The sequence below is a fragment of the Mustela putorius genome, unplaced genomic scaffold (assembly GCF_011764305.1).
Source record: "Mustela putorius furo isolate JIRA1106 unplaced genomic scaffold, ASM1176430v1.1 tig00000083_pilon_pilon_pilon, whole genome shotgun sequence".
Lineage (NCBI taxonomy): Eukaryota > Metazoa > Chordata > Mammalia > Carnivora > Mustelidae > Mustela > Mustela putorius.
The window spans coordinates 18,712,274-18,735,784 of record NW_025421273.1 but is presented as its reverse complement, the minus strand read 5'-3'; positions in this window follow the sequence as shown (position 1 = coordinate 18,735,784).

Genomic DNA, 23,511 nt, shown 5'->3' with positions numbered 1-23,511 from the left:
TGGGGAGAATTTATTCCCTTGCCTTTCCTAGTATCTAGAGGCTACTTTTATCCCTTGGTTTGCACCCACTTCCTGTGCTATGCTGCTAGCATAGCATCTTCAAATCTCACTCCGATTCATTGACCCATGCTTCCATTTTCTGACCCTTTGTCTCCCTCTTATTAAAAGCCTTTTTGCCTACATTAAATTTATATAGATAATCTCTGCATCTCAAGATCCTCAATTTAATAACACCTACAAAGTTCCTTTTGCTGTGCAATGTAATATATTTACACATTTTAGGGATTATAATATGGATCTCTTTGGGCTTTATGATGCAGCTTACCAAAAATATGAGATTGTGAGCTAAGCTCAAGGAATTAAGATAAGTAATATACAGGTAGCAAAGAGAACTTATGTATATATGTTTGGGCAGATGGTTAATCAAAACTGTGATCATGGAAACCTAGTCAATATACACTTGAGGTTGCATGGGGAGAAAATAGAATAGTTTGATGTGAAGAGAAAATGCAAATTCTCTATAGCAATGTCTGAAACTCCCTGTCAAAGACATCTGTTGGTGGAACATTCTCCATTGCCCATGCATTCTTACCCATGCATTTGGGTAACCTTCTGGCTATAGTCATATTTATTCCACAATTTTTCCATAATTCCCTCTCTGGGCCCATGTCTCCCATGTTCATGAGCTTTAAACTCATAACCAGAGCCTTTGTGTGCCAAGGAATAAAGAGATAATTCTGGTGAAAGATAACAGCTTTCCAAGTTCTTACCAGAACATGTCCTGTATTTTCATTCCAGAGTTCACAGGTGAGAAGGAAGAAATAGTCCACAGAGTCAAATGTCATATTTATAGAGGTTGATACAGTGGCAGGACTCACTATTTTGGTGGAAAGCAGTAAATTGAATTTATCCCTGCAACATATTCTATAGCAGGAGTGCGGTATCAACTAGCAATACATTCCGTGGCCCTAAAAACTGAATAATACAAAATCACTTGAAATCCTCAAGTCTTGGCCCTTGTCTTAAAATTCAGTATTCCAGGGCACCTGTGTGGCTCACTGGGTTAAGCCTCTGCCTTCAGCTCAGGTCATGATCTCAGGATCCTGGGATAGAGCAGGCAGGGAGCCTGCTTTCCTCTCCCTCTCTCTGCCTGCCTCTCTGCCTACTTGTGACCTATGTCTGTCAAATGAATAAATAAAATCTTAATAAGATAAAAAAAAAAGAAAATTCAGTATTCCTTAACTTTCCATTATATTTCTAATAAACTGGAAGACCTTCTAGGCTGTTTAAAGGCCTGATGGACTGGTCTTTGCCCCCACCATTTACTTTATTAAGTCATGCTCACCATATTTGCTGTAATTTGCTGCACCAGCTCTCTGTCTATTCCTCACATATCCAAGCACATACCTTCCTCAGTATCTACATCCTCACTCTTTCCCTCTCCCTACAGACTTTTGCCCCTAAATCTTCTAAGAGTGAATCTTTCTCATCACTGAGCTCTTACCTCAAGCTTCTCCCCCTTAGAGAGTCTTTCTTTGACCATGATTGATAATTTACCACTCTTCACCCCCACAATCCTCATTCCTAATGAGTCTAGAGCTTTATTACCTTGTTTTTTTTCTTTGAGATAACTGAAATCCCATTTCAGTGAGGTCCTAGAAACCTGGCAAAGAAGTGTAAAGTGACCATCCTTTGCCATAAATGGGAGACCTGCCATCTAGAAGCCATTAGCACAAGCAACATCTTAAAAGGGCAGCAGGTCAAAGCAAAGATGTCAGTCTAAAATTTATTTCCACATAAAAATTGGGTTGGAATTCAAAGAAGAAATAATACCTATTCTCCTGAAGCTGTTTCAAAAAATAGAAGCAGAAGGAAAACTTCCACTCCTCTTATGAAGCCAGCATTACCCTGATCTCCAAACCAGGTAAGACCTCACCAAAAAGGAGAATTTCAGAGCAACATCCCTGATGAATATGGATGCTAAGATTCTCAACAAGATCCTAGTTAATAGGATACAACTGTACATTAAAAAGATTATCCACTATGACCAGGTGGGATTTATCCATGGAATGCAAGGGTGGTTCAACATTCGCAAATTAATCAATGTGATGGAACAAATCAATAAAAGAAGAGAGAAAAACCACATGGTCCTCTCAACTGATGCAGAAAAAGCATTTGACAAGATACAGCATCTGTTCCTGAATAAAACTATTCAAAGCATAGGGATAGAGGGAACATTCCTCAACTTCATAAAATCTATCTATGAAAAACCCACAATGAATATTATCCTCAATGGGGAAAAGCTGACAGCCTTCCCTCTGAGATCAGTAACACGACAAGGATGCCCACTCTCACCACTCTTGTTCAACATAGTATTAGAAGTCCTAGCAACAGCAATCAAACAACAAAGAGAAATCAAAGGTATCCAAATTGGCAACAAAGAAGTCAAACTCTCTCTCTTTGCAGATGACATGACACTTTATATGGAAAACCCAAGAGACTCTACCCCCAAACTACTAGAACTCATACAGCATTTCAGTAATGTGTCAGGATACAAAGTGAATGTACAGAAATCAGTGGCTTTCTTATACACTAACAATGAAAATACAGAAAGGGAAATTAGATAATTGATTCCATTTACTATAGCACCAAGAACCATAAGATACCTGGGAACAAACTAACCAAAGAGGTCAAGGAATTACAGAACACTCATGAAAGAAATTGAAGAAGACACAAAAAGATGGAAAAATAAATATTGTTAAAATGTCTATACTGCCCAGAGCAATCTATACTTTCAATATCATTCTGATCAAAATTCCACAAGCATTTTTCAAAGAGCTGGAGCAAACAATCCTAAAATTTGTATGGAATCAGAAGAGACCCCAAATTGCTAAGGGAATGTTGAAAAAGAAAAACAAAACTGGGGATATCACGTTGCCTGATATCAAGCTTTACTACAAAGCTCTGATCACCAAGTCAGCATGGTACTGGCATAAAAACAGACACAAACCAGTGGAACAGAGTAGAGAGTCCAGATATGGACCCTCAACTCTATGGGCAAATAATCTTCAACAAAGCAGGAAAAAATATACAGTGGAAAAAAGACAGTCTCTTCGATAAATGGTGCTGGGAAAACTGGACAGCTATATGTAGAAGAATGAAACTCGACCATTTTCTTACACCATACACAAAGATAAACTCAAAATGGATAAAAGGCCTCAACATGAGACAGGAATCTATCAGAATCCTAGAGGAGAACATAGGCAGTAACCTCTTCGATATCAGCCACAGCAACTTCTTGAAAGATATGTCTCCAAAGGCAAAGAAAACAAAAGTGAAAATGAACTTTTGGGACTTTATCAAGATCAAAAGCTTCTGCACAGCAAAGGAAACAGCCAACAAAACAAAGAGGCAACCCATGGAATGGGAGAAGATATTCACAAATGACACTGCAAAGGGCTGATATCCAAGATCTATACAGAACTCCTCAACCTCAACACACACAAAACAGATAATCGTGTCATAAAAATGGGCAGAAGACATGAACAGACACTTCTCTAAAGAAGACATGGAAATGGCTAACAGGGTGGTCGAGTTATGGACATTGGGGAGGGTATGTGCTACAGTGAGTGCTGTGAAATGTGTAAACCTGGTGATTCACAGACCTGTACCCCTCGGGATAAAAATATATTATATGTTTATAAAAAATGAATAAATTCATTTAAAAAATGGCTAAAAGACACATGAAAAAATGATCATCATTGCAAGCCATCAGGGAGACTCAAATCAAAACCACATTGAGATACCACCTCACACCACTTAGAATGGCCAAAATTAACAAACAGTAAACAACATGTGTTGGAGAGGATGTGGAGAAAGGGGAACCCTCTTACACTGTTACTGGGAATGCAAGTTGGTGCAGCCACTTTGGAAAACAGTGTGGACATTCCTTAAGAAATTTTTAAAAAGCTACCTTATGACCCTGCAATTGCACTACTGGGTATTTACCCCAAAGATACAGATGTAGTGATGAGAAGGGTCATCTGTACCTCAATGTTCATAGCAGCAATAGCCACAGTTGCCAAACTGTGGAAAAGAACCAAGATGCCCTTCAACAGATGAATGGATAAAGAATATATGGTCCATATATACAATGGAGTATATCCTTCATCAGAAAGGATGAAGACCCAACTTTTGTATCAACATGGGCAGGACTGGAAGAGATTATGCTGAGTGAAATAAGTCAAGCAGAGAGTCAAGTATCATATGGTTTCACTTACTTGTGGATCATAAGGAATAACACAGAGGACATCGGAAGATGGAGAGGAGAAGAGAGCTGGGGGAAATTGGAAGGGGATATAAACAACGAGCGACTGTGGACTCTGAGAAACAAACTGAGGGTTTTGGAGGGGAGAGTGGTGGAGGTTGGGTGGCCCAGTGATGAGTATTATGGAGGGCACATATTGCATGGAGCACTGGGTGTGGTGCATAAACAATAAATTCTGGAACACTGAAAAGAAATTTTAAAAAATAAATAAATAAAAATTTTTAAAAGTTTGGATGGACACTGAAAAAGAGTTAACACAAAAGGAAAATGGAGACCAAAAGAAAATCCTAAAAGAGATACCTCAAAATAGGCAGCAGAGAAGAGAGACCATTTCCCAAGAATCTCCCAAGTACTGAAGGTTAAAATGCTTTCCTTCCTATCTTTTTTTTATTAAACACATTTCTCAGTATGATCACTTTGGTTACACTAAGACTATTTTAAAAATATAAAACAGAGTGACTGATGAGCTAAGGATTACCTAAGTCATTTGGGTATATAAATATTTAGGAAACAGTGACCTCCCCTGTCAGAACTTGTTGTCTGTTACTATTCCTGGTTAAACCCAGAAACTCTTTAAAGGAAGTACATCCTTAAGAAGTAATATATCTATACAAGACTGCATTTTTTAAACAGTAATTATTAGTCAAATAAAAATAGGTTTTCAGAATTCTACTAGGTTTAAAATAGTAATTTTAATACTAATAATTTAATGATTATTTATTAAATTATATATAATATAATAAAATAAAATAATAATAATAACTGATGCAGTGATAGTCAATATTTTAGGAAATGATGACCAGGTGGTAGTGTTATTTGTAACCTTAGAATCATCAGTAAATAAAACATTAGACACATTGCCAGAGAGATACTCAGATACTCAAAGCCACCTTCCTCATTTTGCAGATGAGAGAACTAATGGATGGAGTAATTCTCTCAAGGTCCCACAAGTAGTTCATAGCAATTCCAGGATGGAGGCCAATGTCCAGTGCCCTTTTCATGTAACCACATTGCCTAATTTGCTGGAACAATTATTGTTTAAAGATTTACTCTGTCATAATCCAGATGCTTAATGCATAAAAATGTGATTCTGAGACTAATGCTTTTGCGACAACATTCAGTGTGATTATTCTTCCTTAACAAAGCAAATCTGTTAAGGATCAAGCATATGGAATCAGAACAGAACCTTTCCCAAATGCAATTCCTTTTCATTCATGAAGCCAACTTTTAACCTTCTTTTCAAGGTGCCCCTGCTCTATGGGGAATATGTTAACATTAAGGTAAATAAGATTATTGCTACCTAATGAGCTGGGACTAAAATCTACTAGGTCACACTCACATGAAAATATTTTCATTAGTTCTTTAAATAATAGAGTACCTGGCCAGGGAAGGAGGAGTCTATGATGGCCCAACCAATTTTAAGAAAAATGCTTGCCTTCTTTCCCTTTTCAAGATTGATAGCTGAGATGATTTCCATCGTGCCAGAGGCTCTCAGAAAAAAATCCAGTCCTCGATAAATTGTAAATTAAAGATGGAAGAACAAGGAGGTTCATTGTTTTAACCACAGATGAGATTATCTCCTTATCTATAAAGTGAAATAATGATGACTATTTCACAGGGTTGGTGAGAAAATTAAATAAGATAATATACATAAGACTCTTGTGGCATATCAACTTTCCAATAAATGTTAGTACAATGTATCAAGGTAGCAATAGTTTGAAAATCTAATACTTATTTTTTTACTCATCTACACAACAAAGGTTATGGAACTTTTACTATGTTTAGAATGTTCAGTTATGAATAACTTTAAATAACACTCAAAATTAAAACACTGAAGTAGCTCCAATTGCCTTTGGAATTAAGAGAAACTTCTGAGGGATATATATCTATCAAGATTTAGACTTTGCCTCAATCTTTTATATTCTTAAAGCAGTTCACACTACACAAACTCACATGATACCAGTTCGTTCTAATTGTCACACACACCCCTGCCACTGGTAAATTCATCTATTTAAGAAATTGAGCCTATTTCATAGATTAGCTTCACCCTTGGGAGGCTGAAATAAATGATATCCAAAGACCAGTCAGAATTTTTTGGATTGTATTGGAATGAGGAAGAAGAAAATGCCCTTAATTACCAGAAACAGAAATCTGAGAGACTTTTTAAAAAATTTTTATTTATTTATATTTTTTAAATATTTTTATTTATTTATTTGACAGGCAGAGATCACAAGTAAGCAGAGAGGTAGGCAGAGAGAGAGGAGGGAAGCAGGCTCCCCACTGAGCAGGGAGCCCGATGCGGGGCTCGATCCCAGGACCTGGTATCATGACCAAGGCCAAAGGCAGAGGCTTTAACCCACTGAACCGCCCAGGCACCCGGAGACTTTCTTTTTAATAAGATATGAATACTCCATATTGTAGTAGCCAAAAGCATTCTTTCCATATTCACACTTCCTGTATGTAAATATCTACAGCAAGAGTAACCTTAATCAAAGGCATGAATCCTTCCAATCCTCAGTTTCCTTATCTTCTAATTATGGAAAGATTAATACATGCATAAGATGGCTAATAAAATTAATGTCACATATCTAAATAACTTAATAGAATGTCTGATATACCATTAATACTAAATAAATATTAGCTGTAACTTAATTATTATTATATTTTACATAGGGTACAGAGTAATACATTGACGGTATCTCTGATTCAACTCATTTGCTAACTTTGGTCCTGGATAAGGACTGCCGAGAGACAAGGTAGACCAGAATTTGTATAATGTTTTTACTTTTATAATGTTTATATTTGGTCTTTCTTACTGGGGGAGTTCCCCAAATCTGTATGAGAATATGTTCTGGACACCTTGCATATATGATACTATACAATACTGAGGCAGATATCTGGGTCACCTTTGTACAAATGGGAAAATAAAAGTGGCCTGTGTTGAAGCCAAGGCAGGTCTGTGCTACTTTCAACACCACCAACTTCCTCTTCATGCAGGGACAAAGTGTCAAGAGATGCTTAGAAAAGGTGTACAGAAGCCCAATGGAGGAAGCAATTCTTTCTAGATAGAGAGGTTAATGAAAGGTCTTTATAAAAGACCTAGAATTTGACTGAAACCTTAAATTAAAGACAGAATTTGAACAACTGACTATGTTTCTATATCTCTATATGTATATGTCTATATATATAATGAGAAAAGCTCCTGAGGTTCTAAAGTATCAAGTGTGTCCAGTATCATTTCATTGGCATCTGGATTCACAGGTTTTAATAATTGGAAAAGAAGGTTGAAGGCAGATCACAATAGGATGCACATGGAAAAAATAAAGATAATAATAACAATAAACACAATAGCATTTACTGAGTGCATTAACACATTGCCCACTGGGTTGGGAATTTAAGATAACTGAGATAACTGATTCTTTGTGGTCCATTGTATCTTTGTATATTTATAGGAGCAACTCTGTAAAACAGTCATATTGAATAGGTACATTTTGTTGGGGGGTCATCATGGAGGGCCTTGCATATCACTTCAATACATTAATATTTAATGCCTTAATGGGAATGCACTGGAGTGACATAAGAGAGCTATGCTTTAGGATGATATGAAAAAAAATAGGTCTTTAAAAAGGTAAAAATAATGAGGAAAAAAAGTAAGATTGGTAGAGTTTTTATTTCTATTCATATACCTGTTAGTAGAAGTCATTAGGCTTAATATCTGCAAAAAAAAAAATTGTATATGGTGTATATTCAACCATATGAATTCCTTACTTCCTAAGTCTACTGATACACAACATAGCAAATGGTAATCTCTCTACTCCCTACAGCAGAGCAGCTCTGAGGCCAAGGTGCTAACACCTGTAAAAATTCTCTATAAATGGGAAGGTTATATGATGTAAGGCATTATTTTTTTTAAAAAGATTTTATTTATTTGACAGAGAGAAATCACAAGTAGATGGAGAGGCAGGCAGAGAGAGAGGGGGAAGCAGGCTCCCTGCTGAGCAGAGAGCCCGACGCGGGACTCGATCCCAGGACCCTGAGATCATGACCTGAGCCGAAGGCAGCGGCTTAACCCACTGAGCCACCCAGGCGCCCCGATGTAAGGCATTATTAACATTAGTTTAAATATCTCTATCCTTACAGATTCATGCAACCTACATGAAGAGTTAAAACATTTTGCAGATATAATACATATCACAAGATCAATTTTCTATAAATATATTTATTCTGTAAAAATGACAATGCTATTGTGACCATTTAGACAGCAGGGTTAGTTGCTCCCAGAAATGGACATGAAATCAGGAGGAAAAAATGCACTCTAGGATACCAGAATCAACATATGATAAAACAAATAATTACTTTGATAACAAAATGAGTTGACAATTTTAATTTCATTTGGCTATTTTAAAAGTAACTTGCTTCACCTAAATTCACTTTAATTTCAATTTTTGGTACCTCGATAACTCACTGAAATAACTAGGATAGCATCAATTTTACTACAAGCTTGCATACCTCATATGGTATCTGGTACCAAATTATAATCTTACCTGTATGTATCTGTGTGTGTGTGGGTGTGGGTGTGTGTATGTGTGTGTGTTTATAGATGTATATATGGTGCATACATACATTTTAAAGTCAACACATGCATTTGCTGAACTGGTAGAAGTTTATATGTTAGGTCTGAGGAAGAACACAGCATATTATACATTAAAATAGAAGTGGTTGAGAAAGTGAGTAGACATCAACGATCCAGATCTCCCTCAAATAACTCCAAAAAATCCTCAACTATTTTCCAGGGTGAAATTTACCCTGCAAAGCTTATATTTTCTCATTGAGGGAAATATTTGAAGAAAATGATAGGCTCAATTCACTCCTTGACTAGGAAAATGACCCACTGTCCTCAGTAAAATTTTTGTTCAGGGCTTTCTCAAGCTTCATCTGTAATTCAAACATGCTCTCAAATATTTATCCTAGGAAAGACAAATTTTTCCCTTTATGAGAAGGTCAGAGATTGCATGTTTCAAAGAAATATTAATATCTTTAACGAGTATAGAGTACTCTCTTCACAGGGGGTGGCTGTCAAGGAAAGCAAAATGAGCTGCATAATAGAAGGCCACCTGCAAAAAGTCTCACTTCCTAGGTCTTTTCACTGATGCTCATCTTTATTAGAACTCAAATGGCACTGGAAGAAATGACCCGCGGGGTAGATGTTACTTATAAGCTTTTACTCTTTGTTCATTTTTAGCTTTCAAAGTAAATACAGATTTTCTTCATGTGTTGTTTCTTTCTTTCTTTCTTTCTTTCTTTCTTTCTTTCTTTCTTTCTTTTTTTCTTTCATAAACTATGTATCAAAACCCTATTTGGGATAGACATTATGCTAAGCTTAGAAGATGCGTTATGGATATGATGGGGCCAAAGCTTTCAGACGGGACTTCAGTTTTCAGAGTCTGAAAGGATAGGCTAATGTGTAAGCCAAGTAAGTGCATCTTAATTTCTGTTAATTTCAATGTATCTTCGGTTCATTGGGCATTTGGAATGCACCAAGCAACATGCTAGAAGCTGGGAGCACAATAAGGGATTGAGAAGATTTTTCCTGCTCCTTGTGGAACTTAGTCTATTGAGACATAAAGGTAAAACATACTGTTTCAGAATAAAAGTGTTAGAAGAAGGGAAGGAGGTCATTCTGAGCAGAAGGAACAAAATCAACAAAAAAACATGGCATAACAAATTCAATGTTCATGTTGGGTGATAATATTGCTTGGCTCTTTTAGTTGTGGACAGTGTACTCTATCAAGGATGATATTTACTGCATAAAGTATCCTTCAACTGAGAATCATCCCGTTGTTTCAAAATAATCTGTTTTCCATAGCATTCCCAGTAGTAAGTTCCAAAGGCAAACTCTCCCTCTAAAGGAGGCATAGATCTGGATCACAGATAGAGAAAATATAAGATCAGGCTCTTGCTGCTTCTCTGAGTCTGAAACAGAAGTGGACCTGGGGTAGAAAAAGCTCATCTGTTAGACAGCTGGTTGGCTGCAATGCATGAGTATCGGCAGAGGCAGCAAAAGACCATCCTACAGAAACAGACAGATGGGATCCTAATGAACAAGCTGGTCAGCCTCAGGTGGTCTTAAAAGTGCTGTTGCAAGATGGTGTCATGAAATTACCCACATTTTGTTCTCAAAATGAGAACATCCAACTCTTCCCAAACTCTTACTGGGTCATAGATTGCAAATGGTAGAATACTGCTGGATGAACGCTGTTTGGTTTCAAGTGGAAGGGTGGATGATATGGTGCTCAGTGTGGACAGCTGGGATGTAAGCGACCTGCCAAAGAGGCATTATGGCTTATAGGAGACTGGGGCAGTTTTCCCTCTAAAGCGAATCTCATTCACTCTCTGTCCAGTTGTTTGAGTATCTTTAAAGCAGATGTGTAGTGAACCCAAATGGTTTATTTCTTCTTGGTAACTTACTTTTAATCCCAGAACCAATAAATTTACCCTGTCTTATAACACAAATCTGTTTGCTGAAGTGTTTGAGGAAGAAAGAAAGAATGGAGGTGGGGAGGAAGAGGGTAATGCAGCAGAAGTAAGCTTTCATAACAGGTCTTATATTTGCTTTCTTATTCAAGATCTAAATTAATTACATTTTATAATTAATTAGCTAATTGTTGGTAAGATTATATGTAAATTAATAGTATAGAGTTTGTTATAAAAAACATTTCATCTATTAAACTTGTATTTTTTTAAAAAATATCTACTACAAAACACATGCTTACTATAGCCAATTAATCATAGTTGAATGTGGAAAAAGTGGGTGAGAGTGATCTAGTAAGCTTCATTATGAACTGCTAGTGAGCTGGCATGGCAGAGCCCAACAGTTACTTAAGGGAAGAATCAAGGCCAGGTCCAGTTGTTTGTGTTTTTAGTTTTATGTTCCTTACTAGTGAATTAATTTGCACAATGAAAAACTAGTATAAATTTAGATGCAAAATTTAGATGCAAAACATTTTTTTATAAAATTTTTTATTTTTTATAAACATATATTTTTATCCCCAGGGGTACAGGTCTGTGAATCACCAGGCTTACACGCTTCACAGCAATCACCAAAGCACATACCCTCCCCAATGTCCATAATCCGACCCCCTTCTCCCAAACCCCCTCCCCCCAGCAACCCTCAGTTTGTTTTGTGAGATTAGGAGTCACTTATGGTTTGTCTCCCTCCCAATCCCATTTTCTTTCATTTATTCTTCTCCTACCCACTTAAGCCCCCATGTTGCATCACCAGTTCCTCATATCAGGGAGATCATATGATAGTTGTCTTTCTCTGCTTGACTTATTTCGCTAAGAATGATATGCTCTAGTTCCATCCATGTTGTCGCAAATGGCAAGATTTCATTTCTTTTGATGGCTGCATAGTATTCCATTGTGTATATATACCACATATTCTTGATCCATTCATCTGTTGATGGATATCTAGGTTCTTTCCATAGTTTGGCTATTGTGGACATTGCTGCTATAAACATTCGGGTACACATGCCCCTTTGGATCACTACGTTTGTAGCTTTAGGGTAAATACCCAATAGTGCAATTGCTGGGTCATAGGGCAGTTCTATTTTCAACATTTTGAGGAACCTCCATGCTGTTTTCCAGAGAGGTTGCACCAGCTTGCATTCCCACCAACAGTGTAGGAGGGTTCCCCTTTCTCCGCATCCTCGCCAGCATCTGTCATTTCCTGACTTGTTGATTTCAGCCATTCTGACTGGTGTGATAATGATAATGAAAATACAACGGTTCAAAATCTGTGGGACACAACAAAGGCAGTCCTGAGAGGAAAATATATAGCGGTACAAGCCTTTCTCAAGAAACAAGAAAGGTCTCAGGTACACAACCTAACCCTACACCTAAAGGAGCTGGAGAAAGAACAAGAAAGAAACCCTAAGCCCAGCAGGAGAAGAGAAATCATAAAGATCAGAGCAGAAATCAATGAAATAGAAACCAAAAAAACAATAGAACAAATCAACGAAAGTAGGAGCTGGTTCTTTGAAAGAATTAATAAAATTGATAAACCCCTGGCCCGACTTATCAAAAAGAAAAGAGAAAGGACCCAAATAAATAAAATCATGAATGAAAGAGGAGAGATCACAACTAACACCAAAGAAATACAAACTATTATAAGAACATACTATGAGCAACTCTACGCCAATAAATTTTGACAATCTGGAAGAAATGGATGCATTCCTAGAAACATATAAACTACCACAACTGAACCAGGAAGAAATAGAAAGCCTGAACAGACCCATAACCAGTAAGGAGATTGAAACAGTCATTAAAAATCTCCAAACAAACAAAAGCCCAGGGCCAGACGGCTTCCCGGGGGAATTCTACCAAACATTTAAAGAAGAACTAATTCCTATTCTCCTGAAACTGTTCCAAAAAATAGAAATGGAAGGAAAACTTCCAAACTCATTTTATGAGGCCAGCATCACCTTGATCCCAAAACCAGACAAGGATCCCACCAAAAAAAGAGAGCTATAGACCAATATCCTTGATGAACACAGATGCGAAAATACTCAACAAAATACTAGCCAATAGGATTCAACAGTACATTAAAAGGATTATTCACCACGACCAAGTGGGATTTTTCCAGGGCTGCAAGGTTGGTTCAACATCCGCAAATCAGTCAATGTGATACAACTCATCAATAAAAGAAAGAACAAGAACCACATGATACTCTCAATAGATGCTGAAAAAGCATTTGACAAAGTACAGCATCCCTTCCTGATCAAAACTCTTCAAAGTGTAGGGATAGAGGGCACATACCTCAATATCATCAAAGCCATCTATGAAAAACCCACCGCAAATATCATTCTCAATGGAGAAAAACTGAAAACTTTTCCGCTAAGGTCAGGAACACGGCAGGGATGTCCATTATCACCACTGCTATTCAACATCGTACTAGAGGTCCTAGCCTCAGCAATCAGACAACAAAAGGAAATTAAAGGCATCCAAATCGGCAAAGAAGAAGTCAAATGATCACTCTTCGCAGATGATATGATACTATATGTGGAAAACCCAAAAGACTCCACTCCAAAACTGCTAGAACTTATACAGGAATTCAGTAAAGTGTCAGGATATAAAATCAATGCACAGAAATCAGTTGCATTTCTCTACACCAACAGCAAGACAGAAGAAAGGGAAATTAAGGAGTCAATCCCATTTACAATTGCACCCAAAACCATAAGATACCTTAGGAATAAACCTAACCAAAGAGACACAGAATCTATACTCAGAAAACTATAGATGCAAAACATTTATCCCAATATTCTTTCTTCCCAAATTCTTTCCAATTTTGTTACTGAGGAGCCTATGTCAAAGTAGAAAAGAGACAAGATTAAAAATTGGAAAAGGATCATGGACATCATTATATGTAGGGACTCAGGGCAACTCAGGTACAGTGGAGAATAGATATAGGGCAAGGGGTCCTGAGTGAAGCTAGCATAATGCAAGTGCAGGAGAATCTCATTTTTAGTGAGATGTCTACTATGTGATGGCAGAGAGAGTTAAAATTTAGAGGCACCCCCAAAGCTGTCCATGTACTTTCAAGCATATTGTTCTAAGAAGCAGTAAAATCTGAATGTATCAGTGCATGAGTGGGAAAGAAGGTATGAACATTTGTTGCATATATTTGAATCAATACTTGTAAATATATATATATATATATATATATATATATATATATATATATATATATGATTATGTAATCCACATGATAGTTAGAGATGAAGGAGAATAAAATTTCCACCTCTGGTCATTTCTTGGATGTTATCCATCTCCTTATAGGTTGTAAGATTTAAGCCAGACTTCTAGATTCATGGAACATGTATAACGGGGACCATCGATGATTCACATCTTCCCAACATGTCAAGGCTCAGGTGTTTTCATGGAGTGCAGGATGGAATGAGATCTGCAAGTAGTACGCAATCCACTGTCCACAGTAAACACACTAAAATTAAGAGTCTACTCATATTTATGGTCAAACTTATGAATGTCCTTTCATTTAGTTATCCGAACAACCTGTAAGTTAGACATTATTATTCTCATTGTAGCAGATGGGAAAACAGAAGCACAAAAGTTGAGCATTAGAAATTGACCCAAAGGATATATGTAGCAGAGCCAGAAATCATGCCTTGGTGTTTTGACATCAAATCTTACGCTTTTAAAAAAATACTAACAACACCAAATATGCTATAACTGAAAACAATAAAAACAATGATCTTTATATTAGAAGACTAGAATTCTGTATGCACTGAAGGCCAAAACCATTCATTCTACTTAGGACTCCTTCTATGGGCAGAAGAGGAGTGGAGAGAATGTCACTGTTAAGGGAGAGAATGGGGGAAGGGAGAGGAGATTGAAAATCACTGAATGCAAAATAGGCAGGACATCCTACAGAGAACTTTGCATCTTCCAAAAATAGTCCTTAATTTATTAACAGGTGCAAATATTTGTGGCCAAATATTTAATGTTGGCTCTGAATGAAAATACAAAATCAAGCAGAAGCAAGCAACTGGTGATTTCAGGGTGGGGGGGAAGCACACACATAAGATAGACAGAAACCCCAAATTCTCTTTATCACTGCCAAGAAGAAAGTCAGCAAACACATATCTTGATCACCTGCTATTTGTCATGTACTGAGCCAAGGAATTTGCTGTATATTTTCCATTTTTTCTCACACTGATGCTCTGAGGGAGAAATTTTAAGTCCAAGTTTCAGATGAAGAAACCAGGGCTCAAATTAATTTTAAAAATATAGCTCAAAATAATTTTAAAATAGAAGGTCACATAATTAGTGAGTAACAGAGCAAACTCCAGTCACTTTGATCCCCAAATTTAAATTCCTTCCACCCCCATTGAGTTAGTCTATGTCAGACACACTGTGTGTTATCCCAGTTTAAAAATAAATGTAGCCTTGCATTTGTATAACATTACACGATGTTTTAAAACTCTATGTGTCTTCTTGCAACCTTGCCCTTGATTCTGGCTTGATTGAGGCAACTGCAATTTAGGAGGGATATTAAATTTAAAGTTTCAATTACAAGGATTTTAACCATACTTCTGATACTCACTTTTATTCAAAGTTAATTTATTACGCACTTACTATGTCCGAGGCACTCTTGTAGAATAGGAATTATTGCCATCACGGTTCTCCTGTCCCCCATAGAAATTAATTACATATTGGAAAAGAGAAACAAGTAAAATACATATATTGTAATACAGATGATGAATGTTTCTGAAGGGGTGAATCCATGGCGCCCTTGGAGCAGAAAGAGGGGAAGCTGTATACCAAATAGGGGTGGTGAGTCAAAGTTTTCCAAAGATAGATTCAATAAGTCAATCAGAGAAGGACAATTATCATATGATTTCACTCATATGTGAAATTAAAGAAACAAAACAGAGGGTCATAGGAGAAGGGAGGGAAAAATAAAACAAGATAAAATCAGAGAGGGAGATAAACCATATGAGACTCTTAACTATAGGAAAAAATAAATGAGGGTTACTGGAGGAGGTGGGTGGGGGAATGGGTTAAGTGAGTGACAGGCATTAAGGAGGGCACATGAGCACTGGGTGTTATAGGCAACTGATGAATCACTGAACTCTATCCCTGAAACTAATAATACATTATATGTTAATTAATTGAATTTAAATTTAAAAAAAGAATAGATTCAAGCTGAGAGTGAGTTAAGTGATACAGTTCAGTGGGCTAAAATTGGTGTATAGAAAGTAATAGGGGGCGCCTGGGTAGCTCAGTGGGTTAGGCCTCTGCCTTCCGCTCGGGTCATGGTCCCAGGGTCCTGGGATCGAGCCCTGCATCGGGCTCTCTGCTCAGCAGGGAGCCTGCATCCCCCTCTCTCTCTCACTGCCTGACTCTCTGCCTACTTGTGATCCCTGTCAAATTAATAAATAAAAAAATCTTAAAAAAAAAAGAAAGTAATAGGGATTGGGGTCCCTTTTAAGATGAAGGGTTAACTCTGTAACTGCTGAAGGAAATAGAGATAATCAAGAACCTTAAAAAGTTAACATTTTATTATGAGGGTGGTGGGAAGCCCTTTAAGGATATTCAGTAGTAGATTTTTAAGACTACATCTTACTAAAAAATAAAACAAAACAAACCCATATTGTTTCTAGTGTGTGGAAGGGGGGAGGAATAAATAACAATCTAGGTCAAGTGTATCAGTGAGATTTGCTGCATAAAAAATCACCCCAAACTCATTGGCTTAAAATAATACATTCTCTTTAATGTAGGTTGAGATCTATTGGAGGACAGTTGATCCAGGCTGGGCTCAGCAGGAGCTGCCCTGCTCCCTGTGTCTCTCATTCTCTTTAGACCAGCAGGCAAGGTGAGCATGTGCATGTCATTGAGATAGCAGAAATGCTACAGAGCAAGCAGAAATTCATGAGAGATCTCAAGGTTGCACTAATATAGTAGCCACTCACTACTTGTGTAGTTAAATTTGTTTTAATTAATTAGAACGACATAAAATTTTTAAAAAAAGCATTCCTTATCTGTAATGCACACATTTCAAGTGTTCAGTTATCATGTCACGAATAATGTATTTGACATCATAGATAATGATGATTTCCATCATCACAGAAAGTTATATTCCCATCACCACAGAAAGCATAGATAAATGATAATTTTCATCATCACAGAAAGTGGTCTTTTAAGGGTACTTTTTCTTGTATTGCATAAGTGAAAGCAAGTTTCACAGACAAACACAATGCCAAGGGGGAGGAAGAAATAAGTTCAGTTCATCATAAGACCATGACAAAGGTGTGGACAGGAGCAGAGGCAAAGACATGAGACCATGTAACCCAGAAATCAGTGACGATATTATTGTGAGGATTAGTGACAACCATAAGTAAGACAGTGATTATAAAAAAAAAAAAAAAAGGAGAGAATTTTATTAACAACAAAAAAAAAAGATATTTAAGACTTATTTTTAAGGGCGCCTGGGTGGCTCAGTGGGTTAAGCCGCTGCCTTCAGCTCAGGTCATGATCTCAGAGTCCTGGGATCGAGTCCTGCATCGGGCTCTCTGCTCAGCAGGGAGCCTGCTTCCCCCTCTCTCTCTGCCTGTCTCTCCATCTACTTGTGATTTCTCTCTGTCAAATAAATAAATAAAATCTTTAAAAAAAAAAAAGACTTATTTTTAATAAGACTTGATGATGGATGGTTTGGGATCACTGAAAGCTAAGGGGGTGTGTTAAGAATGGTGCCCAGATTTTTTATTTGAATAACTAGGTGGATGGCAGTGTCAAATAATGAGTCAAAAAGATGACAGTGGAAGGCTTAATGAGATCAAAACACCAACTCTTATCATAGTTTTGAGTTCAAGGACTAGTATAGTACCTACTCCAAATCATAGTATTTACTAATGTGGCTTTGTCATTATCATTTCTCATGTATTTATCACTTCCTGTTCCATCCTTCAAGTCTGACTCTCAGAATAATCTATCTTTAATTTTTTTTCTGAAATATATCTGACATAACACTGCATTAATTTAAGAGGTACAACATGTTGATTTGCTACATTTGTATATGGTAATATGATTGTCATTGTAGTGGTAGAACCTTTATCACATCACATAATTATCATGTTATGGAATAATTCTGATCTTGTCTCTCAACAAGTTTGATGACTATAATACAATATAGCTTCTATATTAACTCTCTTGTGCATTAGATCTCTAGGACTTACTACTCATTGCTAGTACAAATACTAGCAAATACCCTTAAACATCTCCTATTCCTTCACACCCCAGCCCCTGATAACCATTTTTCTCTTTGTTTCTATGAGTTTGACTTTTCAAGGTTTCACATATGAATGATATCATATAGCATTTGTTTAATATTGTCACCGCCCACTCAGGCTCTTAAAGACGTAGCAGATTTTCAATAAATGTTAGTTGTTTATTGAAAGTACATGGCAAGTCAATAAATATATGATTTGCTTTTCTAAAAGCACAGCAGAGAGCTCTCAAAAGCATGAGTTTCAATTCCATTTGAATGTTCACTTTGAAATCTTGTGCTATATTCATCAAGAATGCACTCTTTTGATATAGCTTTGGTGTGGTTTCCAAAAAGTCAGCTCATAGAATTCAAGTTCTTTCTCTCTCTTTCTCTCGATTTTTTTTTTCCTTCCCTCAGAGCATGCTTTTTTACTAATCCAAAGCTTACAGTCTACTTTAACAGTCCACACACAATCTTTTTAGCAAAATCCATACCCTTTATGTAGGGTTTGAGAAAAATGAAGCCTTGGATCTCTTAGGCATGGTCCTAACCTCTTGGTTTATGTGTTTATGGATTGTTTTGTTTCAAGGGTAGAGGGTTATAGAGTGGAGGATAACTCAAAGAAGAGTCAGTTGCTCTGGGGGAGGCACCAATGAGCTTTTTATACAGTCCAAGTTGATCCCCATGTCTGCTTTTAGCCTTTACCATGATTTTTCTTTATAATGGAGAACTTCAAACAAGGTGTGACTTTATGTGGGTTTATGAAGATTCACAGTCATGGACAGAGACAAAGTGATGACTTTCTTATCTGGTCACTGTGGAATCAGTAAATCAGTAAATTTTCTAATTAAAAAAATAGATTAAAGGTGACAAATTTGGGGGCGCCTGGGTGGCTCAGTTTGTTAGGCCCCTGCCTTCGGCTCAGGTCATGATCCCAGGGTCCTGGGATTGAGCCCCTCATCGGGCTCTCTGCTCTGCGGGGAGCCTGCTTCCCCCTCTCCCTGCCTGTCTCTCTGTCAACTTGTGGTCTCTCTTTCTGTCAAATTAAAAAAAAAAAATGTGACAAATTTTACTTAAAATGTAATAAAAATAAGCGATACTATTTCTTATAATCCATGTGCTTATAATGTATCAAGCACATTTTACTCTTCTGCAAACTGTGTGATTTAGAAACAACTATTAACTCTTATTTCTACATGGAAGAATGGGGCTAGGATAGGTTCTAGAATGAGCCCAGTATCGTGAAGATATTACATCATGAAACCCAGGTTTGTATTCGATTCTGACTCCCAAGTCCATGTGCTTAATCAACTTGCTAGACTACAGGGCATGGATTATTACCCAGTTTACAGAGACAGTATTCATTGACATAATTGACTTTAATAATTAAAGTAATGGTTTCTTGAATCCCTTCTTGTCTTTATACATATTTCTATCTTACCGTTCACAAGATTCAGGTCAAAGATGCCTATCATCCCGAGATCACAGAATTACGTGGCCGAGGCACTTCTCCAAAATGCAGTTTCCCAAGTTACAGTTCATGCACCTCTCAGCTCTCCTTCTCAGTCACGGTTTCGAATTCAGAGAGGTGGAAGGAAGCATGTCTTTTTTCCACTTCAAAGAGCCAGGGCATTAAAAGGAGTGGGGTCTGTTTCTCACTGTTTTGGAAGCAAAGGCTGGTTCCAATTATGCTTTCAGTGATGGGGGAATTCCTACTGCAGTAACAGCAATGTCTCTGTTCCTGACCCTTACAGACTGGTGCCAAAGCTTGTTTCTGTTGTTTGTTTTTTGCAGGGGAGGCTGTCTTTCATTGTCTCAGTGAGACTGAAGGCTCACAGCATCACAAGGTGGCTCCGTAGCCTTATGACACTGGCAAAAATAAGTAGGCCTTTTAAACATCCATTTCTACATTTTTTCAAATAAAACCTACTTCATAATATTACTCTGAGCAGAAAATGAGGTAAACTCTGTGACTTAATTTCACATTGAGACATGATGACAAATAACAGATTGTTTTCTAAGATTGGAGTTTTATATCAGGAAAGAGATCATTAGGTTATTAAAAATAATAACACAAATTTAAAACTCACATGTATTTCTTCCTTCTTTTTCTCTTCTTTCTTGTCCTGTTCCTTCTCCTTCCTCTTACCTTCCTTATCCCTGTCCTCGGTCATTTCAGTTCAATTAGATATGACTAAGCAAATGGGAATCTGTGTGCGTGGCAGTGGCAGTGGGGGGAGTGAGGTCCAGGGCTACCTGTCAGGGCTTGGACATCCATGGAGTAGTGATGAGGACCCAATGATGAGTGTCAGAGACCAAGTACAATGAATTTGCTGTCTGTGGTTCGTGGGAAGGAGCCAACACGTGGCATTAAGGTTTCAGGTTCAAGAGGAGTAAATAGCATGTCCTTGTGAAGTGAGGGTGCCATCATGATCATGGCATGGCCAGAATTGTGTGTGAAAATTCCAGAAAGGTGAAAGGTATTTCTGTACATTTGGAGGATGGGTGCCTAAGATGTTGGAGTCCCAGATGGGATGATAAGGAAAGCATCGTTTAAGGGACTTCCCTCTGCAAAGTGTTGAAGAATGTTCCTGGACAAAAAGAGTGTTTGCCTGTGAGAGGCTCCTAATCTCAGAAAACAAACTGAGGGCTGCTGGAGGGGAGAGAATGGGAAGGATGGGGTGGCTGAGTGATGGACACTGGGGAGGGTACGTGCTATGGTGAGGACTGTGAATTGTGTAAGACTGATGAATCACAGATCTGTACTCCTGAAACAAATAATACATTATATGTTAATAAAATAAATAAATAAAAGATAATGTAAGGCCAAAAAAAAAAAAAAGAGCGTTTGCAAGGGGTAATTGTAGGTGACAGAAGTTTGAGGAAATTAATTAATTAGGTATAATAAAAAAAAAAGAGAGACTCAGGTTTCTCACCATTGGAGAAAAGTGTCACATACAGAGAAAGTACATGTGTATAAATTCTAAGGTGTTGGAATGGAATTGGTGGTACTGGTGTGACCTTTTAAGATAGATATATAAAAAGATGAATATATAAATACACACACACAAACACACACACACACACACACACATATGTGCATGTATTCCCTAGATCTGTCCACCAAGAGTGCTTGAGAATAGCAACAACCCCACAGCAGTGAGCACATCTTGTGTCCAGAGCTTCATTTCCAGACACAATTCTCTCCTGAAGGAAACCAAGGCTTCTTAGCAAAATGGCCAATTACAGGGCTGAGTCAGAAAAAGCATAATATCTAGTTGTGCCAAAACATAAGAAAAAGCAGAATATTTAGTTGTGCCAAAACATAAGAATTTACTCAACTAAATGATAAGGGTCCCAGTCAAAAGGACACAAAATACAGCTTAAAGAGACTCCCACACACCAAATCTGGGAAACTTTGAACATCATCCATTAGTACAGAGGATAATCAAATAAGTATGACTGATTCATCTTTTCATAATGTAATTAGTAAATGAATGAATTGTGGATGTAATATTTACATTGTCTCTAAGTACTTCCTCACAAAATACTTACCAATTCAAAGGAAATAAAACAGTAACTTTCCAGCAGAGAAGCTGGGTAGAAACCACATTAACCAAATGGTCAAAGTTAACATCACATGGTTCAAATAGAAATTATGCACCACCTAACAGATTGCAATGAGAACATGGCATCCCATGTTTATTCCATTTAATACTCCTATTAAAGATGCAGATAAACCCAAGTAGGGGTTACTCAAATAAATAAATAAATAAATAATTTTAAAAAATAACAAGAAAACCTCACAAAACTGACTTCTAGACTTTGGAAGTGCCAAGGTCAGGAAAGCCAACAAAAGCTGAGTAATTGCTTCATGTTGAAGGAAACTAAAAGAGAACTAACCATCAAATGCAATGAATAATCCTGATCCTCCTCCTATTGCTAGAAAGGGTGGCTTAATTGGCAAATCTTGAATGGGGTTCTAGGATGATTTGGTGGTAATGTGTCAGTGTTAATGTCCTGATTTTCATTATCATGTCAGTTTACCCAGAAATACTCTGTTAGCTTGCAAGAAATACACAACAAAGTGAGGATGATAGGCATACCAGCAGTATGTTTCCAGATAGTTCAGAAAACAAAAGTTCTTACTCTGTTCTTGTAAATTTCATAGACTGGCAAGTTTGTTTCAAAATGAAAAGAAGGAAAAAAAATATGGTGAGAATTTACTGAATGCCTTGCTTCCTTCAAATCACTTTGCATATATTAATTTAATTGGTGAAACATTCCAGGTTGTTACTATTATGATTTCTAGTATACAAAGAAGATAACTGGGGCACAAAAAATTAAATGTTCTGTTCTATGTTTCTAAGAGCAAAGGACTAGAAAAATTGAGACAAAGAGGTCACAGAAAACACCGCTGCTGGAGGCATCATGAAATTCTGTTTGATCCAGAGAAAACTGGACTTCAGTCCCTGCCCAGAAGTCTGCGATTTGGAGCCAATTACTTAAAGATTCACACGCTGTTTCCTCATCTGTGTACTGGGTATAACTTATGGATCTGTGAGAAAAAGATGACCTTAAAAAATATGAAATGATGAGCACGGCACCTGTCACAGTATATGTACCTGCTTTATGTTAGCAGTTATCATGAATTCCCACGCATATCTTCCCCTCACAATAAAGAGTGACTTTAAGAACAACTTGATGTTTTCACAAAGAGAACAATCCTCAAAACTTTCCTCTTATTCAGAAACAGAGTTTCCTAAATAGCCTGCCGGATTTTCTAGGTAGCTTTAACTCTGGAAAAAATGTTAACAATGGAAACATTGTTGGGCCAATTTCACAAAATTGGGATTGATAATTTTAAGCACAGGTGTTTATCTTTACTAAAATAAAATTTAACTTATTTAATGGGGGAGAAAGAAACTGGTAGTACTTGGATTCCAGGCCCTACTTTACTATTTATTAGTACAGAATCAATTTTGCTGAATAAACAAAAGTGTTTGCATCCCAGTAAATTCTAATTCTCAGAGTCTGCAAAGCTCTTTCATAATCCATCATATCATTTGATTTTATGACCTACCTTTTAAGTTGGGCAAAGCAATCATTGCTATTCATAAGAAATTTATGCTTAGAGAATCTAAAGCAAATAATATAGTTAATATTTATTGAATGTTTACTATATCCTAGTCACCATTTAAAGCCTTTAATGGATGAATTTAACTGTCTTACAAGCTAGTGGGGTAGGTACTATTGTTATTCCTGGCTTACATATGAGAATCTGGAAAATATATGAAATCAGGGTTTGAACACAGGTAATCAGGTTTTCTGAGGGCATCCCTTTACCAATATACTAGTAACCTCCATTCCTTTTTGGCAGAAGTTGCCTGATTACCCA